Source organism: Neopelma chrysocephalum, unplaced genomic scaffold (genome assembly GCF_003984885.1).
Source record: "Neopelma chrysocephalum unplaced genomic scaffold, ASM398488v2 Primary Assembly neopelma1_23b, whole genome shotgun sequence".
Taxonomy (NCBI): Eukaryota; Metazoa; Chordata; class Aves; order Passeriformes; family Pipridae; genus Neopelma; species Neopelma chrysocephalum.
Genome location: NW_020897692.1, coordinates 9155880 through 9177251, shown reverse-complemented (window position 1 = coordinate 9177251; position 21372 = coordinate 9155880).

The following is a 21372-nucleotide window of genomic DNA, read 5'->3' as shown; positions in this document are numbered from 1 at the left end:
TTACGGAACTCGTAGAGAATTTCAACTAACTCTGCTAAGGTTTAGTCTACATTCAAGAGAACTTGTCATCTGTGAGTGACAGTGGTAATAAGTTTTTTGTGGTATCTTTTCTTAGTTTGCTTGTGTATGTTTTATAAACAAATGGACTTTATTCTAGGCCTTGTGGAGTTCCATGGAAATTATTGACTCATAAATAACTTGGCTCAGGAACAGCTATGCTAAAATAACTCATCGTTTGAATCTCAGCACAGTAATATATTTAAGCTCATGCTCTACTTGAAATGAGTCAGCATAGTATTTGGATGCCTCAACGTTTGAAGAGAGCTTGCTGTTCACAGTGTTGACAGGCGGGAAAAGGTCATTGTTCTCTCACTGTACTCAGGCTGTCTAACTAAAATACGAATTTAAAAAGGCCCTCGCAGAATGAAATGCTCCCATCGTTTCACCACATAAAAGGTGAGTTTGGGGAAAATAAATAATAAAAAAAGACAATCAAATCTATCCACATAATTTATTTATTTTCAGAAAGGTATGAGTGTGTGGGAACTCAGTAGCAGAGCTATTTTACTGACTTGAATCTAGACATGACTTGCAATGTTGGATTATGAGGGCAACTTATCATGTCACATCATAGCAGGAAAACTAGAAAATATATACAAAAAGGAAACTGTGAATAAAGAATTGAAAACAGACTAGGTTTAGATTCCTAAGGATCTTAAGTGCCCAGATTTTCAGAGCACCCATTCATCAGGAACTGAACTCTGAAAGATCCCAAAATTTGCTTTAGTATCTCAGCTTTTAAGTTGTCTTGGCATCTAAGCTTCTCCTGCTAAGCATAGAAGGAATCAGCTAAAACTCAGTGCCTAAGCCTCTGTTGATGCAACAGATATGATGAAACAAGCTACTTCACTCATATGTGCTGACTTGCATCCTTAAATCATATTCAGCAGGTCAAGTCTTGCACAAAGCTGGACTATGAAAAGCTAGAATTTCTCAGACTATCAGCTTATTGCTTTTCAAGACCACTAAACTACATTGATATTAACTTATTTCAAAGGTACACCACTAGTATCTAGACATAATATAACTCTTCACTTGAGTTTTCCGTGATGGTTATCACAACCAGAGAATATAATCATAATCATGGAGTTCTGTTAACTCATTGCAGTAAAAAGTACATTTTTCCAGGAAAAAAAATTATCTAAACATGACTGTATTTAATGAAAGATTTTTTCCCCTGTAGAAATTTACCCTCTGACCATTCTCAGTCAACATTTTCTCTTGAGTTTCTATTGCTGGCCCAGAGCTTGCTGCAAAGAGCCAAAAGTTATTTTAGATGAAGAGAAAATACAGTAAGCCTACATTTACATGTAAATCAGTTATTGATATTTACTTGATACAGTGAAAAAAAGTATGTTTGTTTTAAATAGGAAAGAAAATGAAAAACACCAAACAACAAGCCCTCGATGTTTTCTCATTATTGATGAAGTTAAAGCAGAACTATCATTTCTAACTGAGAGATGGGAAGGAAAAATATGAGCAAGCATTGCAAAGCACTTTGATTTACTTTCTATTTTCAAGGCTAGTTTGTTTTTTTTTCTACTTGAAATTCTGAAGGTAAATTTCTCATTGCACTCCACATGGTAGATATTGAGTCCAATATTCTTTCTTCTTCACCCACACAGAATTCTTCTCAGCCTTTCTTATTTCCAAAGAGAGCATTTTGAGATCAAAATTGATTAATTATTTGTAAAAGGTGACATCTTTCCAAAGCTGAAAACATGGTGTCTATACTTTTTTAATGTTATCAGTTCAATGGTTACAAACTTCAAATTAGCCAGAACAAAGAAGAAAAAAATGTAGACCATCTTACATACTATGTTATAAGCAAAATTCACAATGACAATTTGAGGATTTCCTGATAGTTAATCTGTGTTTAACTTGTATGACTGAAGTTTCTGGGGCTGAACTTTGAAGTCCAGTCTTTTGTTTTTCCTTGGCACCTCTTCCTCCTCCATTACAATTCTGCTATAAAAGTTGGTGAACAAACCTAAATTTTCTTTGTGAAAGAATTGCTTCTGTTCTGTTTTATGACAGCCCTAAGTTATGAACTCTGAATTGTCAGAATTACAACAGATATTATATCCTGTCATCTGAGTAACATGAACACGGGTATCTGCAGACTTAATAAAACTTGGAGTATTTCTATAAGCACCTATAAATCTGTACAGAAAAGGTAGAGATAGTTTATTTTATCCAAACTCCATCTATTTAGCAAGGAAGAAATACCAGTGTTCTACCAACAAGGGACCCAGGAATTTCAAAATTATAAATATTTACAATATGTAAATGAATAATTGCTCATTAGACATTGAAAAACCACAATTCCCGAAAACCTAGAATCAGGAAGAATTTTTTTGTTTCCACAACTCCCAATGCTATTTCAAGAAGCCAGTAATAAGGCAAAGAGAGCTGAAAAGCTTGGATGATTTTATCTTGTCACCCACAAAGAAACTCCAAGCTCCTTTCAAAATACTTTACAAAAATACAATGGATACACAGTGTTTTTTTATGCTATGCACTCACTAATCCCCAATAATGTCTATAAATAGGGAATTGTAACTCTGTACTGATGGCTAACACTATTTTATAAAACCCACCTGTCCCATGGGAGAGATTACACTATAAAAGACTTTTGCACCCGATTTGTTTGCAACTAAAAGTCTGATCAATGTAAAAGTAAAAAATCCCAACAAAGCGCAGAAGAAAATCCTGAAACTGAGGTGGCAGAAATATACACTGTATAATAATTAAACCCAAAAAATTAAAAAAAAAAAAAAAGAAAAACCCCACTCTTGAGTTTGATAGGAGCTATTAACTTTTGAACAAATATTGTAATAATTTTCCAAGACATCAATTACCTCTTGGTAATTTTGCCTGCACATTATTGATTGGAACCTACACACTTTCTTTCTTTTCCTTTGTTCTTTCCATCTGTTCTGTGGTTGTTCAGTCTCTTAGGAGGATGAGATTTCATAATACATTAACTGGCACTCGGAACATGAATAACATAGAAGTAGCCAAGAATTGAAAGAGAGAGACCAGGAAGAGAACAGCAGGTGAAGTGATTTATATATTGCTTCCATTTATGGTAAATCCTTTTCTTTCTTAGTTAATTCTGGGCAGATATACTTATTTTCTGTGATAGCAGAAAACCATGAAAAAATGTAGGTTTTATTTATCTGCTAATAATTCAAAAAAGTTTGTTTATTTGCTGTTCAATTTTTTCCTATAGTCTCGCTAATGTTACATAAAAGAACTCTAGAATTAACACTAACTGCAATTACTGCCTGTTTATGTAAAATTAGAATTAATTCCATGCAGATGTCTGAAAATGTTTATTTGAAGCAGGTTTTAAAACAACCCTAATATGTTGTGCCATCTATTTGTTTTGATTTATATATTGGCCTGTTTCACCATGGCCTACTAAAATGATCCTTATTAGAAAAAAATAACTTTAAATATTTTCTGTATTTTAGAACAGATTTTACAACATTTAAGATTTTAAAAAAGGTTTGTTTGAAGCTATGTGATGCACAATGGACACACCTATATACACACACAGACAGTCTCAGCATAAATTTAGCTATGTGTTTACACGAGCTGAGAGATCAGACCTCTTTTGAGGGCCTGAATTTCACAGGCTGTTACTGAGAAGAGGTAAAAGAGTGTGAAGCTGGTCCAGAAGCATGAGCTCTCTTCCTTCCTTTGGGATGAGTTCCTTTTTCAGACTAGAAATGACACCTGCCCATTCATTTGGGGTCCAGAAGGTTTAGTTGGTTTCTGAGGACTCGTGCCTCAGGAAATGTCTTTTTGTCAAATAACTGACTATTCAGATGCTTACTAGGCAGACAGTAAATGAATCCTTGACTATCTGCAGCTTCAGATGTCCTTGTTCTGCAGACATCAGGATAATGTAGTGGAGCAGTCTCCGAGAGGCATTCTGATTCCTTTCTCCTAAACAGCGATGGTGTTGCAAGGGACACTTGAGTCATGGTACTAGGAGACCCACCAAAAAATCTGAGGTCTCTATCCTCATAGTTTGGGCATGTGGGTGGGAGGATTTATGCTTGGAAAATTACTGGGTTTTTAGATTAGTCATAAGGAATAGACTTCCAACAATTTTGATCCAAGTACTCTCTGTAATAAAGGAGCTGTATCTTTTTTGCTTCTTCCCTTTCTAGCATGGTGATTTAAACAATCACAGTAAAACAAAGGCTTTGCTTCAACAGAAAGCTGGAGAATATACCCACCCAGAATATCTGACTGCATATGGTTTAAAGCACATTTGGGCCCTTGTTCTCCAATGCTGGGATAGGCAGAGCATTGAGAACCCAAGGTTACAATGCCCTGGGTAGGACCTCTGATAAAAGGTTTGTAATTAACATCACTGCCACTGACTACAAACAAACCCAGCCTTCTGGAGGATGGAGGCAATTATCTTCCTTTACTGGGGGCTTTTGAACTGTTGGTATTGAAATTTAGGCATTCATAGAATTTTAAAGCTGAAAAAATGTTAAATTATCAAATATTTGACCAGTGATAAGAATAAACAATTGGCGTGACAGGAGGGGACTTTGGCATCAAAGCAGTGGATGAGCATCAGATAATATGGTGCTTTCCCTAATTACTGCAAGATTATGATTTAGCTTGTTTTGTCACTATCATCACCATATTTTTACTTTTGTAATCACCATAGATTTGAAGCACTGTTTTTTCACATTTATCAAAGGCCAGAGTAATATGCTTTCTAAAGACCTGTACTGATATTTTTCTTCAGTTGACTTGTAATTTTAATGCAATGCAGCATCCACACTCTCCCACTCAAATTCTTGCCAGCATCTTGAAAATGTAAAGTGATCTCTTGTGACATTCATAGGTATTGTTTTCTCAGTGCTGACTGAGAGCAATGTTTTGTTGATATTATCAACACTGTCGAAATGTAATCTCAGAGGATGCTTTAGAGGTTTGTTCATAGTAGTCAGAGAAGAAAGTGATCTGATTTGTAACATGGTAGGAAAAGCAGAGGATACAATATCCCTGAGAACAAGCTGGCCACTTTGGCATCTTCTTCAGCATCTAAATAAGGTAGTAGTAAAATATTTATTGTAGTACAATTTCAAATGTATACTTTAGCTTCTTAGTGGAATCTATAAATTGTTAGATGATATTAAAAAATAATTTTGTAAAGTATTACCTATGGTTGGTACTGAGGGCTAATATAATAAATCATATTTCTCTCCAAAAAATATTGCAGAGACTGTGTTAGTCAATAGGAACTTACATTTCTTTTCCCCTTGTTGTTACAGCCATCTCTGTCCACAGTGAAAGGCTGATCTCTAAACTCCCCCTGAGTCTTCAGATTTACAATTCTGACTGTCCTTGGGTTTCACATGGGTTTAGTGAAGTGGAATGAGCCCTCTTAGTGCTTGAACTCCATCCTACATACTTCTTCCCAGCACCTGCTTCTCAGAGAAGAAAAATAAAAGTCTAGCGTTAGCAAGGACATTGTTGGAGGATGCAGATTGTGTGTGAACAATTTCTATGGCATTTCTGTAAGCTTTGCCTTGGCATGGCTGGGTGCAGACAGTAAAAAATACTACGCCACTAATATGGCTGCAGGCCTCGTGCCAAGGTGGAAGGAGGAGTTTTTTGGCAGGTAAACAAGTTTTATGGACACTTGCTGTTATCCAATTAGCACTGTACAACAAAGTATGTTTTCCTTATGTATCCAATCTAGCGTGGAGAAGAATCACACATTTGAGTGTCATAAGCAGTATAAAAGATGTCTTTCTTCTAATAAAGCCGACATTGTGCCGATCATAGTGACCTGTGAGCATCTTGTCCGTACCCCTCCGCCAATAGGACATCTTTGAGAGTTTCCCAATAATTATTAGTCTAAAACTATAGTTAAAAATTGATCTTTATTCTGTCATTAGTCAACTGCTGAATGTTTGAGTCAGGTTTGCTTATTTACTTTGAAGATAATAACATCATGTAATAAATATCATATAGTCCAAGGTACTTTCCAAGGAATGATGTTAGGAAAGAAACAGTGAAAGAAAACTGATTACCAAGACACAGGAAATCACTACAGATGGTGAGCTATTGTTTAGGCTGTTATACAAATCTGTAAGATCTGATTGATAGGGAACTGATAGAAACAAAACATGAGAGAGGTAAAGGAGGAAGATGACATTGTTACTGTATTATGTTTCTATATAATAAATGATATGGAATTAATTATACAAAATACAGTTTATTAAAAACAGACAAGGTATTTTCTTAGTCCTTATCATTCTACCATTTCCACCAAATGATTCTTTCAGTTTCTCTGAAAAATCAGTGCAGCTGCAGCTCATTTTCCCTATATCAACTCATGCGCAAACAGCTTCTCTCACCAGAATCTGTCAAATTCAATCAGGTTTTAATATATATCTAAAACATACATGAAAATAAAATGGAAACATCATTAAATTGCTTATTCTCGTATTAAAACAAGAGACAACTTGATGCTTTTTGAGCTTATCCCAAAATTTTGTTTCAGCATTCCCTATTATTTCCAGCAGTGATATCTTGGATGTTATTTAGTACCAGGTCCTTGGAAGTCTTTGATATTATTCTGTGTTGCAGCACTTCATCCTCAGTAGCCTGATGCCCAGCAGACTTTTTAATCTTGATTCAAATGGTCAGTTTTTTGTTAGTGGGGAGAAAACTTTAGCAACAGACCACCTGGGCAAGAATCACCTAAGTCATCTTGCAATGAAATTGCCAGAACAGAAATTAAAGCAAGCAGCACAACTTAGACAGATGTGCTAGAGATCTGATGCCTGTGGAGTGTGGAGACCCTTTACTTTTTGCTTCCAAATTCTTACGTTTACTCATTAGCTCCAGATCAGAAGGGAAGGACAGATGCCACTCTTAACACATCATTAAACTCAGGCAAAGTAAAAGTGGATCTTTTTCTTTTTCATCTGCAAGAAAGATTGTGATCCAGGGTGAGTCATCTCACACTTAACAATCAAAGTAAAGGATAAGTTCATTTCTATGACAACTTTAAATGCACTAGCAGGATGATTCTTTTGCCATGTCTAGTTGCTGAGTCCTTGGAGGATTAGCACCCTGTATCTGTTTTATTAGAGTATGATAAGCACTTCGTGTGCCAAGATTGCAGGCTGACACAATGTCTTTCTTTCCTTCCCCTTCTTCACCTCTGCTGAGATATTCATATTGAGAAATGTTTCTTTTGCCATTGATGTGCTAATACAACTCTTGATATAAATTTTAAGTAGCACTGTACAGGTCTAGAACTATTGTAACTAAGAAACCAGAGGAATTCCTTTTTACTGCTTTGGCCTTACCACTATCTCTCCCTCTCCCTCTCTCTCTCTCTTTCTCTCCCCTTCCTCCCCCTTCCAGGAAGAAGGGGCATTCCTGTCTGGTCATGGGGAAATTGTGGTGGGAGGAGGGTCTGTCCAACATTGTTTTTCATCGTCCCAGGCTTGGTGAGCATTTTGCGTGTAAATCACCCTCTCTTTGTACACTTTTGTTATTAGTATTGTTATTGCTGCTGTTAGTGTTCTTTTTCTTATCTCATTGCCATTTCCAATAAATTGCTCTTATCTCAGCCCATGGTCTCTGCCATCTCTGCCTTTTGTCTCCCACTGGAGCAACTCCTGGTTTTCTTTTTAGTGGGAGGACTAAATTGCGAAATACCATTCCTAAATCATCATACCTACCACACCTACTAAGAGATCATCTGTGCCAAGTTTTCCATCCATGTTTGAGAGATAGGCAAGTCAGTAATTTGCTTTTATCAAACGTCTGTCACTGATTCCTAGGAAGAAATGAGATTTCACTATACCAGATTGTGCAAACACTTTAATTATCCCTAGAAGTGCTAAATGCTGTCCTATCTGATTTCTTCCAGTCTAGTGAGGAATGATATATATTAAGAAATCAAATGGAATGCGCAAATCCAAATTTTCTGACTTTGTAAAGAGATTTTAAATTCTCCCTCTGTAAATTTATTATTTTAAAATCTGGAGTTCTTTCCAAACAATTGGATTCTGTGAAACAGACAAAAGTAATTCACTGAAGAATATAAACAACCTAAAATCTCAGCATATTAACCAGTTGCATGGGTTATGAATGTATCTCTTAAAGAGGAACAATCCCCAGAGTCAATTGATCACACCTATTTGTCTGGCATCCTCATTCTGTGTGGTAGAATATATCTTTGAGCTTCTTGTTTCAATGAACTTTCCCACCTGCAAAATTCTTTGCTACAGCATTTATAGGACTTAAAAAGAGATTTTCCATAAAAAAGTAAGCCCAAATTGTATTTCTCTTAGTAAAAAAACAGGACAGGGACTATTCCCTGGCATATGTCCACCCAGCTGAGATCTCTTAGCCCCCAAAACCACATGCTGAATCCAAGCTGCTTATTTATTAACAGTCTTTAACTCATACTTGTTCCAACCAATCACTGCCTATGATCCTGTTAACTCTCTTGGACCAAAACCATGCCAGGGAACATGAGAACAGTTAAACTAGATACAGGTGCTAGAGCTCAGCCTGGTTCCCTCATGCTGTTCAATTAGCTAGCATAGACATAGTCTGTACCTTCATTTGACTTGGTTTATTGCACATTTTACCAAATATTCACAAGGAAGGTAGTTCTTATTTCTCTTAAATTTAATTTGCATCAGATTTTAAACTTAGGTTTCCTCAGAAGCCTTGAATTTTATATGTAAAAAAGTGTTTTTCCTAGCCCAATAATATTAAAACCCATGTCTTTTTCTGTGTTCCTCAGCTATGCATATACTGATTTTAGTAATGATAATATTAGGAACAGTAGTAATGAAGCAATTACTATGGTGCTTGAAAAAAGAATTTGCTTTTAATAAAACTGATTACTTTTCATGTAAACATTAGAAGTTAAATTAATTCAGATAAATTCAACCTATTGTTGACCTGAAAGAGATTTATAAAGAATTATAACTATCATTCATATATAAAGGCATTTGGCAATAGCTTGAAAATGGAAGGAGATGTGCAGCACTGAGTGAAAGAATAGAAGTAGTTCAAGAGGAACATGGTGAAATGAAAAGTGAAGGTCAATTCAATGCTAAAAGCATTGAATTTCAGATACCTTTGTTGAAGTTTGATGGGGGTAGAGGACAATAAAAGAATCATGGCCACATTTCCGTTTTTAGAAAAGAAAGTACGAGAACATCGCACTCAGTTTTCTTAGTACAATTATTGAAGGCATAGAGTCTACGATAATCTGGCCCTCTGAAAAGAGAAATTTGCAAAGGCTTTTCAATGTGGATTTTTTGCTGGGGTTTTTTGACAATGAACATTGCAAAAAGCTACTTTATATGTTGGAGTCTCCAGTCGCCATGACAACATTTATTCTATGGAACTCAGGAATACTCCCAGTTTCCGGTACCATGTGTCTGAGCTGTATTTTATCCCTCTGTCAAGGTGAAAAATGGGCACACATATTTGCCCGAGGACAGAAATTTTTTGGCTTCAGAACAGAGAAAACCCAGGCACATGGGCCAAAAAGCAGACAGATCTGAAAGGCACACCACTGGAGGCCAGCTCTCCCGAGGTGCACACAAAATTCATGGTAGAAAGAGAGAGAGATACCAAAGAAAGTTAATTATACTGGTATCAATCTGGTAAAACTAAATTAAAGTCAATGGTATGATTCACACTTTATCTTACTGCAAACAAAAATATAGGTAGGATTCCCAGTATTTCATAGTTCACAAAGGTCTTTTGTGCATTAAATATTGCAATTTACACAAATAAAAAATTAAAAATCTTAGTATTTTTATCTCAAAAGACTACCAAAGAGTGGGATTTTGAGACATCAACAGCAAATTTAGATAATTTTCTTTGTTGAAGACAAAACAACACCTACATTCTTGCCATGTTCACAGGAAAGTTTTTTTTTAAAAAAGAAATTCAGCAAAAGGTGTTGCATGTTACAATCAGCTGTACCTTTTATTCTGTCACTCTCACAATAAATTTCCAAATGCATCCTTCGGAATATGTCATTTGCATTTGCATAGCACTTAAGCATTTTTGTCAGGAGAGAAAAAGGAAGGAGGTGAGAAAAGCAAGTTTTTAACTTGTTCAGAACTCTTATTTCACACAGCTGACTTTCCTCTAACTCCATTTTTCCTTCAGGACAAGATCTTGATGCCTACACAAACTGTACTGATGTCAGTGGAGCACCAAAAAACATTGACTGAACATACTAATGAAGGTGCAGGGTCAGAGGCCCTGTTTATAATTTTCAGAAAGTTTCTGTCTTGGAATTTGCATGTCAGCCATTCACACAGCACTTCAAATAAAAAGTTTATCCTTTCATAAAAGCCTATTAATAGTTTTGAAACTTTTTAATTAATTTTGCTTTTAATCTGTTGCATCTCCATAACTTTTTTCTGTTTTTTTGTTTTCTAAGATATCTCTGTGTTTATTTCTGGCGTTATTTTTCTTGGTAATATGGCTTTTTACAAGATTATTTCAATAACCCGAGAACAATTGGAAGGTATTTGTAATTCATAAAATGGTCAAGCAACACATCATCACAGATAAAAATTGCAAGTTTTATCCAAAATTAGAAAATATTATTCCAATATCTAAACTGACATCAATCAATTTTTTCCTCTAAATCCTGGACTTCTTTTCAAGCTGCTAAATATATGGATCCCTGATGCATTCTAAATGGAAGGATAGACACACAGATATACACTGCAATATGTTGCTCATTCTATTTTCCCTTGTGAAGTCTATTATCATAGGAGAAAATCATAAATCTGGGGAAAAGATCAGGTTTATTGCTTGAAATGAGGAACCGAATAACACTGTGGAGAGTGATAGATGCACTCATTTGCAAGTCATTATAATTGTCTATTCTCTGTGTACAACTCTGGATGCAGGTAGGTTATGCTGGACTGTGTAACACTTTGGTTTAAGAAGCTAGATCTAAAATCAGAGAGGGATTAACCACAGATGTACAGGCAGGTGTTCTGGAGGGCTTGAGTCATGATTTACAACTGTCATGGAAAGGGCTTACCCGTACAGACATTTTCCATTATCACAATGAAAACTGATTGCAAAAGTAACAGTTGAGATGCTGCAGTCCACAGGCATGTGGAACTATCAGCAACAGATGAAGGGAGTACATTTGAAATAAATGAAGCAACCAACTGTAGGGCAGAAAACAATGTAGCTCTTGGGTAAGATATGGAGGACAATATAGTATGGTTACAAGGAGAGGTGTATGAAATAAAACAAAAAAGCAATTAGACCATTTAGTTTAATAAATATCTACTGTCTGTTTTGTCAAAAGGATATATCTCCAGAGTTTACACGAGATTTAAATGTTGCACTTTCTTACAAGGGTTGGACCCCTAAGGACGCACACACATTCATGTGTGCCTAGTACTAGGAGTTGCATGAAAATAGACAGAGGTCTCTTCAGTGCTTTAATGAAGCCCTCCATAGACTAATGATTTTGCAGAGGCTTCAAGGCCAGATGAATCATCCAAACTGCAAATCTTACACACTATGGAATTCCCCCCCCCATAAATCCATAACCTCTGTAACAATTTCTCTTTGCTCTAATTCATATAGGCCTGAAATTGCAGTTCTTAGGCAAGGAAGCATCTCAAATATGAAGTTAAAAGGAGTTTTGGTGTCTAGCCTCTGTCTTTCTGCAGAAAGAGATTGGCTAGGACCTCAGATTTGCATGTTTTGGAGTTAACATACCTCCCCAGCCAAGGCAGTTTTGTCTTCAGCTCAGATGGTCACAGAGCATGGGCTTAGAAAGAACTGGAGTGTCCACTCTAGCTGTCATTTTAACAGGAGTTTAAGGACTTCATCTTTTGGCCCTAGATATCTTTTATCAATAACATTAATTCCTTGAGTTTTAAATATCTTACCATTTTTGGTATGCCTGAGAAGCACCATAAGCTCACACTTTTCCACATTTTTTTTCATTGCTATTTGTAACATAGCTGTGCTGAGTGAACTCAGTCACAGAAAAGACTGAAATTCTTCTCTTGCACATTAAATATACTAACAGTCCACCATAACTGCCTATAGGCAACTCTCCTCTTCCTATTTCTATTCCTACATGCTGTCCTGCTTGTGAGTTATGACAACATTCAGTTAAATACTTTACACACTTGTAACCGAAACACAATCCTTTATATAGCTTACACTGATTACACAGAACGTAAAATAACAAGTGAAGGAGCATTTATATTTGAAAGGTTTCCTCTTGATCTAAAAGCTAGGCAGTTTTGGGCTATTACTCTGTGCGCTATGTGGTCAGCAAAGAATGCAGTGTCAGCCCCATCTGGGCTTTCTCCAGGCATAGTGGTTTAGGGAAATCACAAAGCAGAACCATTATGCACATGATTTTGTATTATTATTTAGTTGCCATGTGACTTGGGGTAGAAAATTTATGCATCAACTACTTTTTTCCTATAAGTTGGCCTTATACCTAGGCAGCAGTGAGCTAAGTGGGAGCACAATTGAAAAAGATGGTGATAAGGGTGACAGGCAAGAAGCACGAGATATGGAGAAAGGCAAAAGCACTGAGATTGCTATGAAGTGTCTTTGAGGGGTGAAACAGCAGGAAGAACAGAGGAAGTAGCTTGTTAGCATGAGGAAACATAAACTGCAGCCAGAAATATAGTGACACATCAGTATTTTTCAGTCAATTCTGGTGAACCTACTGAAATTACTTTCAGTTCCTACTGTTTGAAAATGTATCATCAAAACCCAGGAAAAAAAAAAAGGATTTTGACCATAATGGTAGTTTTTTTCCAGATATCTTGTTGGGTTTTTTTTTTGAAGAAAACATTGGAGTTTCACTGAGTCTCCCTGCTGTTAGCTCCCATGTGTTTGGGCCACCTTCATGGCCTCCTACACTGTTGTTCTTCTACAGACCACACAGTTAGTTAATGGGATGGAGAAGCTAAAACCTCCATGTAGGGAAGCTGGTCCATCCACAGCGCATTTGCCCCTCTTTTTGACAGTAAGAAGTAACACCTCTGATAGCTCTTGAAGTCTGGTAGATGAGAAAAATAAAAAAGGGCCTGACTGTCCAGATTTTTAACATGAATTATGATAAGATTAATGAAGTTAAAAATGGTGTCCACAGCGAGTATATTAAGCACAACACCATTCAGTCTTTTGTTCAGGAACAGGTCAGTTAAGAACTATTCCGGAATGGGAGACTAGTATTGGGACTGCTGAGCTATCACCCACAAATGGCTCTACTATAATTCACAATCAAAGGTGAACCAAAGCTAAAAGCCAAGAACAACAAATCTTGCCAGCCTATATCTATGATTGTTTTTTCTTTAAGTTTTAGTTGCATATATGTATAATGAATATTAAAAACAATCTGTGTTTTGAAACTGCTCTGTTTCAAGAACTCATGTGTGCAGAAATAATTAATTCTCCATATGAACCATGGATTAATGTGTCAAAACTGTATCATAACGGTATGCTCTTTTCTCATGGAGCATCTATTTGGCAATCCAAAAATAAGATGTATGATAACCAGAGAACATCGAACATGCAATGACCCTTTGTCATGACACTGAAAACAGGAACATCCACAATATAAGAAAGATATTAAGCTCTTACAGAGTGTCCAAGGGAGGACAATGAAGATGGTGAAGGATCTTAAGGGGAAGCCATATGAGGAGTGGCTGAGGTCACTTGATCTGTTCAGACTGGAGAAGAGGAGACTGAGGGGAGATCTTATTGCAGTCTACAACTTCCTCGTGAGGGGAGAGGAGGGGCAGGCACTGATCTCTTCTCTGTGGTGACCAGTGACAGGACCCGAGGGAAGGGTCTGAAGTTGTGTCAAGGGAGATTTAGGGTGGACATTAGAGAGTGTGGTTGGGTTCTGAACAGGCTCCCCAGGAAAGTGGTCACAGCACCAAATCTGACAGAGTTCTAGAAGCATTTAGACAATACTCTCAGGCACATGGTGTGACTCTTGGGAATGGTGCAGAGCCAGAAGCTGGACTCGATGATCCTTGTGGGTCCCTTCCAACTCAGCATATTCTGTGATTCTGTGTTCCTGTGGTCCTATGATCCTCAGGTACTTTATTATGTTGTAATTGCTGGGCTTAACTTGATTGATACAGCTCTGTGGCAGAAGAAAATGTCCAAAGTTAGACCCAAGGACCTGACCCTGCATCTTTTGAGAGGATGTGTGTAACACAACTGGAAAAAGGAGCCAGTGACCCAGGCAGGGCAGGTAGAGCTTCCAAAAGCACCTATTCTTTAGTGCAATTCTAATGCCAGCAATACAGAGCCATATCATTCTATTGTGTCAGAACACAAATGTCCAGCAGCCACCTTGCACTGTCCCAATCTTGTAAACACTTCAAAGACTGAACAGTACTAATTCTCTTGCCTGAGCGTATATCCAAATGTTTTTAGTGTATAACTGTTACAAGTGAGACCATAAAAGGCATCTTTCAGCTCATTCACTTCAACAGAATTACTCTAAGCTTATAGTTGTGTGATTACAGGTCCTACTTCAGCAGCTATTCAGACCATAAGACTTAAAATTATATTGTCAAAAGAAGAACTTGCCAGAATGCTGCAATAGTCCCTAATGGAATGCATCTCCTTCATAGCTGTGACAGCTGCAGCCAATGGGCCTGTTGTCATTGTGTTTAAAATCCTATAAATACTTCCAGGAGTCTGAAAAACCAAACAAAAAAAGACTGAATATAAAAACTAAAGATTATGTAAATTTTTACTCGTAGAGACAAATGAGCTTATGAAAAATTAAAAATTTTATTGGGTTTGTGTGGCTAAATTTTGATAGCAGGGGCATACAGGGGTGGCTTCTGTGAGAAGCTGCCAGAATCTTCCACCATGCCTAACAGAGCCAATGCCAGCCTGCTCCAAGATGGACCCACTGCTGACCAAGTCTGAGCCCATCAGCAACAGTGGTAGAGCCTCTGGGATAACAGATTTAAGAAGGGGGGAAAAAGCTCTACACAACTTCAGTCAAAGAGAGGAGTGAGAACATGTGAGGAACAGCCCTGCAGACAGCAAAATTAGTGCAGAAGAAAGGCAGCACTGCAGGAGCTGGAGCAGAGATTCCCCTGCAGCTCACGGTGAAGACCATGGTGAGGCAGCTGTGTCCCTGCAGCCCATGGAGGTCCACAGTGGAACAGAGATCCACTGGAAAACCATGGAGGAACCCACGCCAGAGCACTGGATGCAGCTGAAGGAGGCTGTGAGCCTATGGAAAGACCATGCTGGAGGAGGCTCCTGGCAGGACCTGTTCCAGTGTGGAGAGAGGAGCAGACATGCTGGCAGGACTTGTGCCCCCTGGGGGCCTGTGAAAAGGATCCAACTTGGAGAAGTTCAGGACTGTCTCTCCAGAGAGAGGGACCCCACACTGGAGCGGGTGAAGAGTGAGAGCAGCCCTCCCTCTTCGGAGGAAGGAGCAGCAAAGACAACGTGTGATGAACACAGTCTCCACTCCCCATCACCCTGTGCCACTTGGCAGGAGGAGGTAGGGAAATTGGAAGTGAGGTTGAGCTTAGAAAGAAGGTCAGGGTGGGGGGAAGGTGGTTTTATGATTTGGTTTTGTTTCTCATACGCCTTGCTCTCATTAGATTGGTAGTAAATTCAAACTAATTTCCCCAAGTCGAGTAAGTTTTGCTCATGATGATAATTGATGAGTGATCTCTCCCTGCCCTTATCTCAATCCACAAGCCTTTCATCATATTTTCTCCCCTCTCCGCAGCTGAAGAGGAAGGGTTCCTTTGGTAAGAACCTGGTGTCCAGCCAGGGTCAATGCACTACAAATATGCATATTTTTCTACCTTAACATTTAACCGTGACACGTTTAGATTTTTATAAATTCATCATATATACAACCAGAACAAATATGATCTTTTGGGAGCTGAGACTTGTTTTAAAATTGACCAGTAATAATAAACATGCGTTTCACCTGTAATGATGATACATTTCCTCAGGACTGGAACACAGTGACGTGACAGTATTAGGGAAAATTTTTATAGAAGATCATACTTAAAATTATATATGGATTAACTGCAGATTTAAGCTATCATTGCTGTCACTGGAGAACTTATCTTGAAAATACTGCTGTTTTAAAACCAGAAGGAAACAAAGGATATATTATAGCCAGAATGACCAATTTTCACCCAATAAAAGAAATGCGTAGCTACTCACTTCACTGGATTTGCATTTTATTTGCACTTCAGAAGGTTTAAACTCCTTGTGGAGCAACACATCTGGGAAGCTTCTTGTTTGGGAGGTTAGACAAATGAAGAGTGGCAGTCATGTTAAGGAAAATACTTTCAATAACTCTACAGACAGATTATACATTTCATGGCTGTTTTGTTTCATATTTTGAAGTATCATAGTTTAGGTCCTCCCCTGAGAAAAGCTCTGAAAATGCAGATTAGATGCCTCAGATGAAACAGCACAAATGAGAACAATTCGTATCAGTGGAGAAGATTATGACTATGTCCTCAGGTAAAATGCCTTATCTCTTCCATGGAATTCCTTTCACTGTTCCAGGATAATATTGCTTCATTTGCATTATAGTCTGTGCTGTATGTGGGAAGTATGAAATTGGAGTTATTTCCACCTGCACCACAAACTAGAAATTTTACTGCTTGTGTTCTTTAGAGTGTGAGCACATTTGTTTTGAATTCAATTACCTGTGACATGAAAATGCTATTAAGAATATTAGCCTTTAATAAAGTTGATGTCTCAAGTAATCCCTCTTGCAGAAATGTATTTGCAACCATTTTAATCTTCTATTTATTTAGAAAATCAGATATTTTGAACAGTCACTGCACATCCTTAAGTCTTTCTGCTAAGCTAAAAATGCAGATAACTAAGTTAACATGCAAGGCTGTTATGAAAATCAAAAATTGTTTAGGAATTTCTTCAAAAGATGATGTGTCTTGTTCAAACACAGAAGTTTGGACTCTTCTCAGCACAAAAGCAACAGGCAGCACTTAAACAAAGATTAGCAAGGATCAGAGGAAAATCGCTACCAAGTTGTAGTAGACAGGAAGACAGGATTCAGGTCCTGATCACGACATTGAAATGTAGGTGTCTATGTGTAAATCATACATAAATGTTGCCATTGATCAATGAAGCTCTAGTCATACAGGCAGGTGTGAACTAGCTAGCCAACAAGTCACCAGGTACCAGCTTCAGAGGGAGCTGAATCCCTGTCAAGCACTTACAAAATATTACCTGATTCCTCCAGAATTTTCTTTTTTTAAGGCATTAAGAGTCTGATATGTACAGGTCGCAAGCTGACATGAGCAAACTCCATTTGTATTAGAAAACTGCATACATCTTTATTTCTTTCTGATATGGAGGTATAGAATGATCTTGTCTGTCATGTATTGAACAATTCTACCCTGCCAAATACAGTGGATATGTCTAGACTGAGTGGATATGTCTACTTCTGGGCTGCTAATTAGCTTTAGCCAAAATTGTACCAGGACAACTGAATAAGTACAGACTCCAGATCCAGTGATAGGGAACACTCCCTGGTGCTTTTTAATTTCGTAGTATGGATAAGGCTACTAAGTGTGGTCATTCAGAAAAGCACAAATTTCCAGTCTGAGACATCTGCCTGTCTGTTCTAAGAACCAATGACTTGCTGACTTTGCAACAAGGCTATCACAGCTTTTATTCTTTATGTACGTTTTCAGTGGTCTTCTCTTGTCCATGTTTCCTAGTGAGCAGAAAATAAGTCAGTCTTTAAATGTCATCAAATATTTAGTACAAAGTTTTTGGTAGCATCCTCCAGCTGACTGGGAACAGTTGAACCCACTGAGGCTGAAGGTTAATGATTATGTGGCTGTGCATTAGTCACGGTCTGCAAAGTGAGTAAGGCATCTGGCCATGAATTTGTTACTGGACTCTGACCAAAGGCCTTCCAGGGTAACCCAGATGTTTTTTGTCCTCCATGATCAAATCAGGTTAGAGACAAGATTAACCACATCACATCTTACATGTCAGTGGCAGAGGGAAAGACTATGGTAGCCTAGTTTTAGACCTTTGCTTTCCTTCCCCTGTCTTCTTCCCTCCCCTCCTCCTCCCCCTGCCCCCAAATATTTTGAAATTATAGAGGTGGAAAGCCAATAAGATATTGTGAATAAATTTGGCCATAAGCATGTTCCAGAACATACAAATAATTTTAGAAAGTGGAAATTCTTGTTTAAATAAGAGATCATCCAAAGCACAATTTAAAATATTGCTTTCTCAGCTTAAAATGGTCCTCATGAAGCCAAAGTGGTAGTAACGGAAAACCTGCCTTGAGCTATGCACTGAGATTGTTTGTCAAGCTGATTTTCTTCAAGCCCATCACAATTCCACAAGAAGAGAGCTGCAGGCACTTTGTTCACATTACAAGAATCTAACCTTACTAGCAGTGATGCAAATTACATTTGCTTTACCTGCATTCAGCTGTTCCCAGGCTTTGTTGCACCTCAAGCAACAAATCCATTTACGCACCCTTTATAAATGCCTTAAATTCTTGGGACATGCACACTAAGAGAATGGAATAGTTTTTAAAGTGTGGAGCTTATTTCCTAGAGGTTCTGTGAATGTCAAAACCACCAGTGTATTCAAAAAAGATCAGGTATTATTTCGACAGATATCCATTGATGGATAGTAAACATGATGGTCTAGATTAAATTTTGGCTCAAAAGGTTCTGAACCAGATTTAGTATCTGGATTTTAGTACAATATGCCAGTGAAAAGATCACTCTGTACTTGCCAGGGTTTTGGTGTTCCCAGCAAAAATTACTGTCCTCTGTTGAAGTCAGCCTTTAGGCTGATGTTTTAAGGTCATACTTACCGTACTCCTTAAGCAAAACAACATTGACTTTGTCCACAGACCTCTTTTCCTTACATTTCTAATGTTCCAGTAGTCCAATAGCACTGTAACAAAATTCTATTAAATCTGTATTTATTTGTATATTGTAATATAACAGAATATGTTTATTCGTAGTATAAAGATAAGTAAGAGGAAAATGTTGTTTGGAAGAATTCTGAGTCACATCTGATCAAGTTGCTTAACTTGGAACACACAGAGTAGCAGTTTTTTAAAAATAGTTTTGATAACTCAGGAAGTTAAAACTGTTCAGCTCGCTACACTTGGTAACAAAGCTTCTGTGGTGTACCCCAAAGTCATGCACACACCATTTGCCTTTGTTGCCATCACCCAAATTAATATTTCTAAAGTACAGCATGCATAGGAATAGCTGCAACTGCATTTGGGTGGCTCCTGCAAGGTATCTATGTGATCTATACATTGTCTATCCTCCAGAACCCTGAGGAAGAGCTAGTCCTTTATTTCTGTAACCTTCTAGCAAGGCTAGTCAAATGTCCACTTTTTCAAAAATGTATCCGTACTTGCTTCTTGAAAACATCACTCATGGTCTGTTGCCATCTTATAAATTGTGATCAGCTGGAGACTTCAAGAGCTCTTGTGGCACCAGGCTTAACTCCAAGATTATGTTATTTCACTGCTGATTCTAAAAAGCCAAAACAAAGACATAAACTGAACAGCTTTTGTCATTGATTTCATTATTGTAATCCCTACTCCAGCAGCTTTTGTAAAATAATGAATCATCACTAACTTATTGTAAAAGAACATGTACTTTCAGCACCAGCATGATTTTCATGGCAAGAGCCTATTCATTCTGAATTGTTAGTATAATCTTTTGCACATTTTTATAATTACATTCTTATTCAGAAGGTTTTATGTTGCATCCTGGCAGCAGTAGTAATGAAGAAAGGCTAGAGATGTTTTCAAAATCCAGATTTTTATAGTATGTTTGTGACTGATGCCACTCTGTTCTTGTGGAGTATATGTTTGGATTTATCCACTACTGCTTTTGTCAGCAGTGGGCAAGTGGGAGATTGTATACACTGATGTGATGTCTCATAGATGGAAGTGCTACACATAAAAGTCCCACATGCATATTTTGTATAGCTTGCATAATTTAACTCAAAATAACCCAGTGTATAAGAAAATCTCACAGGACTTTAAGTAATGTCCTGATCCTTTTTTCATGTGACTTCCTCCTTTTCTGTTGCGTGGATGACTTGCATATGTTAATGGAGGATACCAGTCATATTTTAAAATATACTCGAGAGATTTAGTCATTTAAGGCACAATAACTCTCAAAGAGCCATAAGAACATAATAGGCATAAGTCATTGCTGAGAGAGGCGAACTGGGTTGAGAGGTCCCTTAAAAAATTTTGAAAATGTGATTTTTGCCTCCGATGTTTGCTATTATTCTAATCCCTTGTCACTCATTTTGACATTTGAGGTGAAATAGATCTTGCATATCTCCACAGAGCAGTCATTTACATCTGAATGGTTAGAGAAATAGGTGCTTTTCAGGTTTTTTTGTTCTATTTTGGATCTCTACTATAAAATTCCATGAATTAAACCTTACAAATCATACCAACCCTTTTTTAGTTATAAGGAGAAATAAGAGTGACTAGGTCAGTAGTTGACTAAAACTTTCATCCTTACATTCCACAACAGTTTTGAACTATATTCTGTTCATAGGCCTTGTAAGATTTCATCAGACAGATATTAAAAAAAAAATAAATTAAAAAAAATTCCAGTGATAAAGGATCAAACCAAATCCCATTCAAAGCAGGGCTGACTTCCAGGTTAGGCTCAGATTCAATGATGAATCAGGCTGCTCAGAGATAAATCCAGATCAATTTTCTGGAGATTGCCCAGCCTATCCTCACGAGTTCCACAGACATCACTTGAAGCTCAGCTGCCTCCTCAATCCTGTCCCCTTCCAATCGTGAGCACTTTTCTGATACACACCTCCTTCAACCTCATTCTTCATAATTACCTAACTTTCTGCTAACTGGTGATGCTGCTGCAGGGCTGAATAGTCTCTGTAGTCACTGTCCACTCCTTCATAGAACAGAATCATAGAATGGTTTGGGTTGAAAGGGACATTGAAGATCATCTTGTTCCAATCCCCCTGCTGCGGGCAGTGACACCTTCTACTAGAGCAGGTTGCTCAAAGACCCATCCAACCTGGACTTGAACACTTCCATGAACAGGGTATCTACAACTTTGTCTCATTACCCTCACATTAAAGAAGGTGCAAGTTTTAAAAAAGACATGTTCAAGGGAACACAAGCACCTGAATCTCTCTGCTGATTCCTGCAATGCTTGACAAATACAATCTTGCGAACGATTTTCT